Source organism: Narcine bancroftii, chromosome 9 (genome assembly GCF_036971445.1).
Source record: "Narcine bancroftii isolate sNarBan1 chromosome 9, sNarBan1.hap1, whole genome shotgun sequence".
Classification (NCBI taxonomy): domain Eukaryota; kingdom Metazoa; phylum Chordata; class Chondrichthyes; order Torpediniformes; family Narcinidae; genus Narcine; species Narcine bancroftii.
The window spans coordinates 81,332,972-81,341,187 of record NC_091477.1 but is presented as its reverse complement, the minus strand read 5'-3'; the positions used below and the strand labels follow the sequence as shown (position 1 = coordinate 81,341,187).

At 39.4% G+C, this 8,216-nt stretch overlaps 1 protein-coding gene across 4 annotated transcripts in view; it reads left to right on the top strand.

Moving 5' to 3' along the window:
• The window catches only part of stag1a (STAG1 cohesin complex component a), a 243,211-nt gene continuing 234,995 nt past the window's right edge, over nt 1–8,216 (top strand). For all 4 annotated transcript variants that reach the window (XM_069896613.1, XM_069896609.1, XM_069896612.1 and 1 more), the window contains exon 1: nt 1–319. The gene's annotated coding sequence lies outside the window, so the exon portion shown is untranslated. The remainder of the gene's footprint in view (nt 320–8,216) is intronic.

Here is an 8,216-nt window from a genome sequence, read left to right as displayed (position 1 = left end):
GCGCGAAGGGGAGAGCGCGTGCGTGGCCCAAGGTCCCCCCTCACCGCAACCTGCACAACCGCTCCGCCTTCGAGGCGCGCGACCGGGCGCGGGCACGAGCCAGGCCACGGATGGTGGCCGCCAGAGGGCAATCTTTGTCTGGATTTGCATTGCGCCATTCGATTGTGGAAAATGCCACCAGATGGCGGCTTAGGATTGCTCGTCCTGTGAAGACGCGGCGTTAACTATTCCCATTTTTAATTTAATCAATTTTCAAACTCGATATTTTCTTACGCCGTCGAGCGGGAAGGGGAAAACGGTTCCAAAATGGGCAGGGACGGTTAGTATTTTTGAACTTTTAATCTTTTTTTTTGAGTGAAAAGAGGCGAGCGAAGTGCGGATCTAAGATGGAGGACGGGGCTCGGACGCTGTGTGTGTGTTTGGGGGGAGGGGAGCGGGAAATGTGGCTCCAGTTCGAGTTCACGTCTTTTTTAAAAAAAGACTTTCTCTCCTTGTTCACCCCGTGTTTATTTCGACTGCTTGTCTGTTGGGTGAAGTGGCGGAATTTGGGGGAAAGTTGTGCTTTCCAACGTTTTCGCGTCACTTCATTGTACGTCCACACACACAGTTCTTTTTTTTAAAAAGGGGGGCTAAACGACGAATGTGGTTCAATTGCCCCCAGCAGACGAAGGGACGTGCAGGGACACACACACACACACACACACACACACACACACACACACACACACACACACACACACACACACACACAAAAGGCGGGCCTGACGAAGGAAGCTGGAGTGTGGGCTTCTTCTTCTTCTCTTCCCCTCGCTGCTTGATGCCCCCCCCCCCTCCCTCTCCTTCCGCGGGATTGTGAGCGAAATGAGCCAACACGAGAAAGTCAAGCCCCTTTAGAAAATCGGGAAACCGGTTTGGAGCCTCTGCCTTTTCTTTGGGGATCTCTCGGCTTTTTTTTTGTTGTTGTTACTCTAATTCTGACTGGAGTCAGGTGACGACATGCTCATGACTCTTCTTGGCTATTCTCACCCATCCTTCCGCCCAGCAGCCAGTTTTACAAGATTAAAACCAATCTGGCTTAATGTTTGTTATCTCTTATGATGGTGCTTGGGGGGTGGGGTGAGGTTGTGGGGGGGGGGGGAGGGGTGAAAAAAAAGTGTCTTTAAATAAGTGCTCGTTTTCTTCATGGTGCGAGATCAATTGTCTCTACTAACCTGCTATATTCTGATTAAAAGCTGCTCTCTTCTGTTGTCTATGTCTTTTAAAAACAAAAGATTGGTTTACACTAGGCGCTTAAATTATTGGGGTTGACCTGAAACCCTAAAAGTGCAGTGAGTTGTCAGTCTTGGAAATAGTCAAATCATAAAATTTAGGTGTGTGGTGTTTTTTTTAAAACCCTGAAAACAAACCTGGTAAATATGAATGTATGAAGTTTAAGTTGCCCGTGATTAAAACCTAAGCTTTGATATGGAAAATATAAGCAATAAGCATGTGTAAAACAAATCTTCATGCGACGAAGGAAATAACGCTTCATAATTTGCAGCCATTCTAAAATTGAGTTGACATGCTGAGAATATTTAAATTTTGTTTTTCTTTGAAGTGTGGAAACCAGTTTCAATTCATGTACTATAATCGTGTATTGATATTTGTACGTTATTTTAAAATGTATACATTCATTTCAGACTGTTAAGCTATTGGGGGGGGGAGGAAGGAATTGGGGAAAATTTTGTTTTCATAGAATATGCTTGGAAATCCAAGTTGCTACTTGTTGAGCATTGAAGTGAAAACTGCAGGCTTGTTTCAAAGATTTTGGTGAAAAAGCGAATGTTTGTTAGATGAACTAATTGCTTTTGCAATCACTTTATGCACCAGAATCACCACAAGTTGTGTCCGGCATATTACATATTCAGTACTGATTGCTTGGCATGAGCTTTCTTGTGTTTCTTTTTCCAAAACCAAAATAGTAGAGGAAAAGAAATGTACTGGGAATAAATCTATGTTTGTGGCTTTGGATAATATCTGTCTGCTGGATATGATTAGATTTTATTATTATGAGCCTAAATTCATTATTGAAAGACCAACCAGATTGTTCTTTTTGCTTAATCTATATTTGATGTTGAAAAGTTCTGTTTATCATAGTTGGGTCTTGGACAAAATAAGTGATTTTAGCTATATATCATGCAACAATTTTGACAGTTAAGTTTATTGAAATATTATTGTCATGGTTGAAGGTTTATGAAAATAATGTCATGGTTGAAAGACATAAAATTGTGTCACAAGTGCTGTTTGCTAATTTGGAATGTCTTTTCTATAATGTAAGTTCATGGAGTTTTCTTTCCAACAGCTCAATGACTAACATGAAAATGGTGTTGTAAATAAACTTGGGTCTTTAATGGAAGGCTGCACCCCAGAACAGATTTTGTGTCATTGTTGAGTTGCTTAACACACTACTTATCTCAGATGAATAAATCCATGTATTTTAATTGTAGAATTATTGTCAGCTAACTTTGAGTATAGTATTTTAATTGTTGACTGAAGGATGGAAATAAGATTGTTGCTGAGAGGGTAGTGCAAAATTATTGAGCATTCAAGTTGATTCAGCAAATTATGGAAAGAACAATAATTACTATCATTAAGTAGGAAGCATTCATATTTATTTTCCAATTTCTTTGACTACATAGAGCTGAGGGTTTTTTCACTTTGTGGAAGAAATATTACAGAATCCAACTCGTCCTTAGATGTGAGTTGTCCCAGTAAAACAAATGTGATTAAACTGTTTCTTACATTGCCAGAGAAAATCTAAAGTTATTCTGGTATAACTATATATTCTTCACATTTTGGTATTCTGTTGGATGATTTTTTTTAAATTCAAGTGAATTGTTTGGTGTGGACCAAAATTTCCAAATGAACCAAGGGGAAATCCTAGACAAACTCTTGGAAAATGTGATTTGTACCAACTTTTCCAAGAAACTATGCAAATTATTTAATGATATTCTTCATTTTTAATGCTTGGGTTTTTGTTTACCATATTCATTAGAGGTTGCATTACACCCTCTGTCATTTGGAATTTGTTATGCCTTCAGAAGTATTTATTTGGTATTGATTTGTAAGATGTTAGGTTAAAATCAGGCTGTGGATTTTTGGGTCAATGTTTACCCTATTATAAAAGTTTGTTTTTTAACTGTGGTTATGATTATTAAGGCTTCTGGAATTGTGGATTTAATTCTCTTTTGATTTTTAGCTTGAGGTCAGTGTATTTTACTAATGTCATGATTTGAAAATGGAAATTTTGCAACCTTTACAAATGCAAGTATTGTAATATTTAAATTTCATTAACTATTTTGTGCAGGTTTTGGTTATTGTGATTACCTGGTGAATGCTTTAAAAGTGTTTTATTTACTGATTCATAGCATGCTATTGTTGCCAACAAAATTGTAATGAGTCCAACATTGGCAGGTTTGTTTAAATCACTTATGTATTGGTATACCTCTGCAGGAATAATCCTCAAAAATTTTTATGGTTTCTGTCATGTGAGATAGTTCCTGTTGTGAGAGTGGTAACCAATATCCTGTGTATTAAGCAAGTTTACAATTATAAAATAGTGACAGTGACCTTCTAACAAATGTTAGCATGTTTGATGAGCAGACTACACCTGTCATCTTTTATCCCCTCTCCTGACCTTTTTTCCCCCTTACATGTAGTTTTCTCTTTTCTTAATCTTGACAGAAGGTTCAGACTCCAAACATCAGGTACTTTTTTTACACAGCTGCTGCGCAAAATTTCTACTGCTCTGGCAACGTAAAAATGTCCTGACAGAATTTATTTGCTAAACTCCATCCCGTAATTTTTCCACAAAGACCCCTACACACTTTTACAGAGCGCTTGCAGTATAAATTGACCGCAGGCACTCTGTAAGAAACAGGGCTAAAGAATATGACCTTCACCCTCCAACAAACTCTGCAACACAGGAAGGGAGTGTAAATTGCTTAGGAAAAGTGCTGTGTAAATGACCACTCCAGAGGATAAGCATGCAAATTATTTAACAGAAATTTTCCTTTATATATATATAAAAACACTATTGACTGACCAATTCCACCCATGCAGTGAGTTCCTCCAGCAATTCTCTGCCCAAGATTTCTGCAGCTTTTGTTTCTCTTGGCACATTTTTTTGTTGACTTGTTTCACATGGTTAAGGGAAAAAATGCTAGAAATGCAAATCAGCTGGCTTTCTTGAAAAGATGCTAGGGGCAGTCTGGATTGTCTTTGTACTTTGAAGAAAGTAATATAATTTTGCAGATCAACTTTCATATAATTCTATGATTAAAGATGTGGGTTGTTTAACGTAAACCATAATTATCTAAATAGTTGTTTGGAACTGGCTAACATATTTCTGCACTTATTTAAAAAAAATATGACTAACCCAATATAATGCATCAAAATAGTTTTTTTTGTCAAGTTTTGTCCTCCAACCATTGTGAAGAAAAGCAAAGTTCTGTGTAATTTGTAGAGGGAAAAGCTGTTATTGTTAGAAAACATTTACTCCTTCAGATGCTGTCTGAGCCATTTATTTTTCTGTGATTAAAAGGATATTTCATAGTGCCTTACCAAGTGATTGTGTAGTCAGATTAAATTTAACTGAGTTGTCTGGAACAGTTAAGGATGAATGAGAAGTCATAAGTCTTCTGTAGCTATCTGGATTTGAAGATTACTGCTTTTGTTCCAGTTCTCTGGGTTGTGAAATGGCTGATGAGTCAATGGGGAAATTTGCATTCTCTGCCATGGGTAGGTCAGGTGGTGCATTGCAAAGTGAATGCGTTCCTTCCACTGAGCTTTTGTGTGCGTCTGAGACATGGACTCCATACTCAATTTAAATTTTGTTCCTTCTCTGTGCTTTAGAAATGTAAAATTTAGAGATGTAGCACCATGGCCTCTGGGCCAAGAGCCAGTGCTACCCAGATATATGCACTTATTTTTTCTTCTTTGGCTTGGCTTCACCATCGAAGATTTATGGAGGGGTAAATGTCCACGTCAGCTGCAGGCTCATTTGTGGCTGACAAGTCTGATGCGGGACAGGCAGACACGGTTGCAGCGGTTGCAGGGGAAAATTGGTTGGTTGGGTGTTGGGTTTTTCCTCCTTTGTCTTTTGTCAGTGAGGTGGGCTCTGCGGTCTTCTTCAAAGGAGGTTGCTGCCCGCCGAACTGTGAGGCGCCAAGATGCACTTACAAAGCCCGTACAGGTTTAGAAGATGGGGAGCAAAAATTGGAACTCGAGGAGAAAATTCACACAGGTATCCACGCACAAACTCCTTATAGACAGTGCTGGATTTGAAACCAGGTCACTGGTGCTGTAATAAGCATTGTGCTCAATATGCCTCCTAAAATCAAACTTTTTCAGCAAGTCTCTGACAAAACTTGGAATTGAGTTCCAGGAGTCTGTTTTGGGGAGTGCTTATGACATGGTCTTCCCAAGTTGATGGAATCCAATAAAGGATTTGCCTTTAGGGATGCTGGCATGGGAGAGGACACTGATGCTATTAATTGAAGGGTTTTGTCAAGCACCGTATTGATTTGAAGTGCCTTCTCCAGTCATCTTGCCTCAAACTAAAGGAGAGCTGGCTGGATCAGTGCTGCATGTAGACTCTAAGTTTGAGGTCTTGATCTTTGAATTGGCCAAACTCCACCGTTGAAGTAGAGATGATGGTGAATTTCATCTCTGTCCCTTTGTAGGGAATTGGCTTCTGGGGCATGGGAAGGGCAAGAAGTCCCTGGGTGACATGAATGTCTTTTCCTGAGAACCAGTCCTTTTCCATAGCAACACATAGCTTGCCTTTCTAGGTAATAGTTAATATGATTGTTATTTTATTGAATAACCAATGCATATTAAAAAAAAATCCACATCTTTAATCGCAAAATTATATGAAAGTTAAATATTTTGTAACCAATCATTAATAAATACCATGAAACATTTTAAGTTGAAAATATTTTTTTTAAATGAGACAATTTGAATGATTGGATTTCCTTAAATAAGGTCATTTTAACTTGGAGTCATTGTATACATGATGTGGCAGAAAATTTATCACATATAGCAGAGACTCGCCATTACATCTTTGATTTATTTTTTTAATTGTTCCTATTGGATGAACATTGATTGAAGTACAAGAGGCTGGCTTGGTTTATGCATGTCAAAGAATAGTTTTTCTTGTTGAACTTGTCTTTATTACTTTTGGCATGCTACTGAATATTTTTAGAAAATGTAAATCGCAATTACAAATTTGGATATGCTTTGATTAACATGTATTTTCCATACTTAAAATTATTTTTAAGTTGATGAAATAGTTAATTTTTCAAGATTCATTTTATTGTCATAGTAATAAAAGTGTCATATTACATGACATTTCTTTTTGCCTGCTTCAAGGCAGACAGATTTACCACTGACAGGAATTTGCTAAGCGCCTCTTACAGTCAAATTGCAGTCAGTGAAAGAAGCAAAAGAGAGTCACCGAGTGTCTGAAAATTCGCCTCCAGCTTTCCCTGGCAACCTGAGCTCTAGATCTGAACCTCCAATACGGTTATGAACCCTTCAGTGCCCTCTGCACTTCCTCGCATCCCGGTTCTGATACCTGGCACTTCTTCAGCAGTCTACAGCCTGGTGTGTGTCTCCCGACAGAAGTCTCCAGCAGCCCAAAGCTTCCATGGGTTCTTCACCTCGAGAGTCGTCAGTGGCCTGCTTCATGCACTGGTTCCTCAGCTGCAGAGCCCCTCCCTGCTGTGGTCACCATCGCTGCGGGTCATCTCTATTTCTCCCTTTCAGACTGGGCAGGTGGGGATGTCTTCCCATCCTCTGGTGCCCTGCTCCAGTCCTCTTTTTCCCCGTACTCTGCAGCCCCTCGTGGCTGCTGCCAATTTATAGGCACCACCATCTTGGGTGCAGATCCACTGTCACGTGATTTCAAATAAAAACCCTTGTTGGTTCCCTCAACGGGCATCACCACTGCTCGCGGGTCTGCAGCAGCACTGCCATCTTGATATTCTATTGTCATATGTAAAATTTAAATTATTGAGTACATTGTGGTGTCAAATAATGGAAGGATCAGGATTCGGCAACATAAAACAGTAAAGGTGTATGGAAAATTGTCATTAAATTTGTGATAAATATTTTGCAATGTTGCAATGATAACTAGTAATGCAAAATATTCTTGTTTCATTACCTGTTGGTTCAATAGATAATCATTTCAATGTGCAAGACAATGAGTGTGACAATCTAAATTTTAATTTTGGTCTTGGTTTGAAAAATGGGATTGGGTGTTTTGTTCGAAGCAGTTTTTTGAAATATATTAGGAAGAAATGTATTACAATTAGATTCTTAAGTTAATGTTTTGTGTTAGAGCAGTGGTTCTTAACCTTTTTCTTTCCACTGACATACTACTTTAAGTAATCCCTATGCCATAGGTGCTCTGTGATTAGTAAGGGATTGCTTAAGGTGGTATGTGAGTGAAAAGGGAAAGTTGAGAATCACTGCTCTAGACACGATTGTTACTGAAATATTTTGCTTGAGAAAAATTGTCACTGGCCCATTTCCTTTGGAGTTACGAAACTGTGCACATAACGAGTCAATTAGGTATGATTAAAGCAATGGTTTTCAAACTTTTTCTTTCCACCCACATACCACCTCAAGCAATCTCTTAGTAATCACAGAGCACCTATGGCATAGGGAATACTTAAGTGGTATGTGAATGGAAAGAAATAATTGAGAACCACTGTGCAAGAGCATAGAGCACGTCAGCACAGTACAGGCCCTTCAGCCCTCGATGTTGTGCCAACCCATCTATTCCTTTTTTAAAAGTACTAAACCCTCCCTACCCTATATTCCTCCTCTGTGTGTCTAAACCCCCTTTTGCACAGCGCTTGAAAGCCAGGTTTTATCCACCTTTTAGCGCTGTGTGAAAGCATCGAAGGTGGATTTTTTTGGGGAGGTTGTGGTCTGCACTTGCCTGGCTTTGATGTGCCATGGTAGGTGGTCTCAGCAGTGGAATGTATTGGACTCGTGGAGCCAGCTTTTTTGGTTCTATTAACAAGCAAGCCGGCTTCCTGAGATGGGTCGTGTGCATAGCAATAATGCAGCTTTTCAGTCTAAAAAGGGCTAAAGAGTCTTTGAAATAACCCTAATGTTTCAGCCTCCACCACCATCCCTGGCGAGGCATTCCAGGCACCTACAACTCT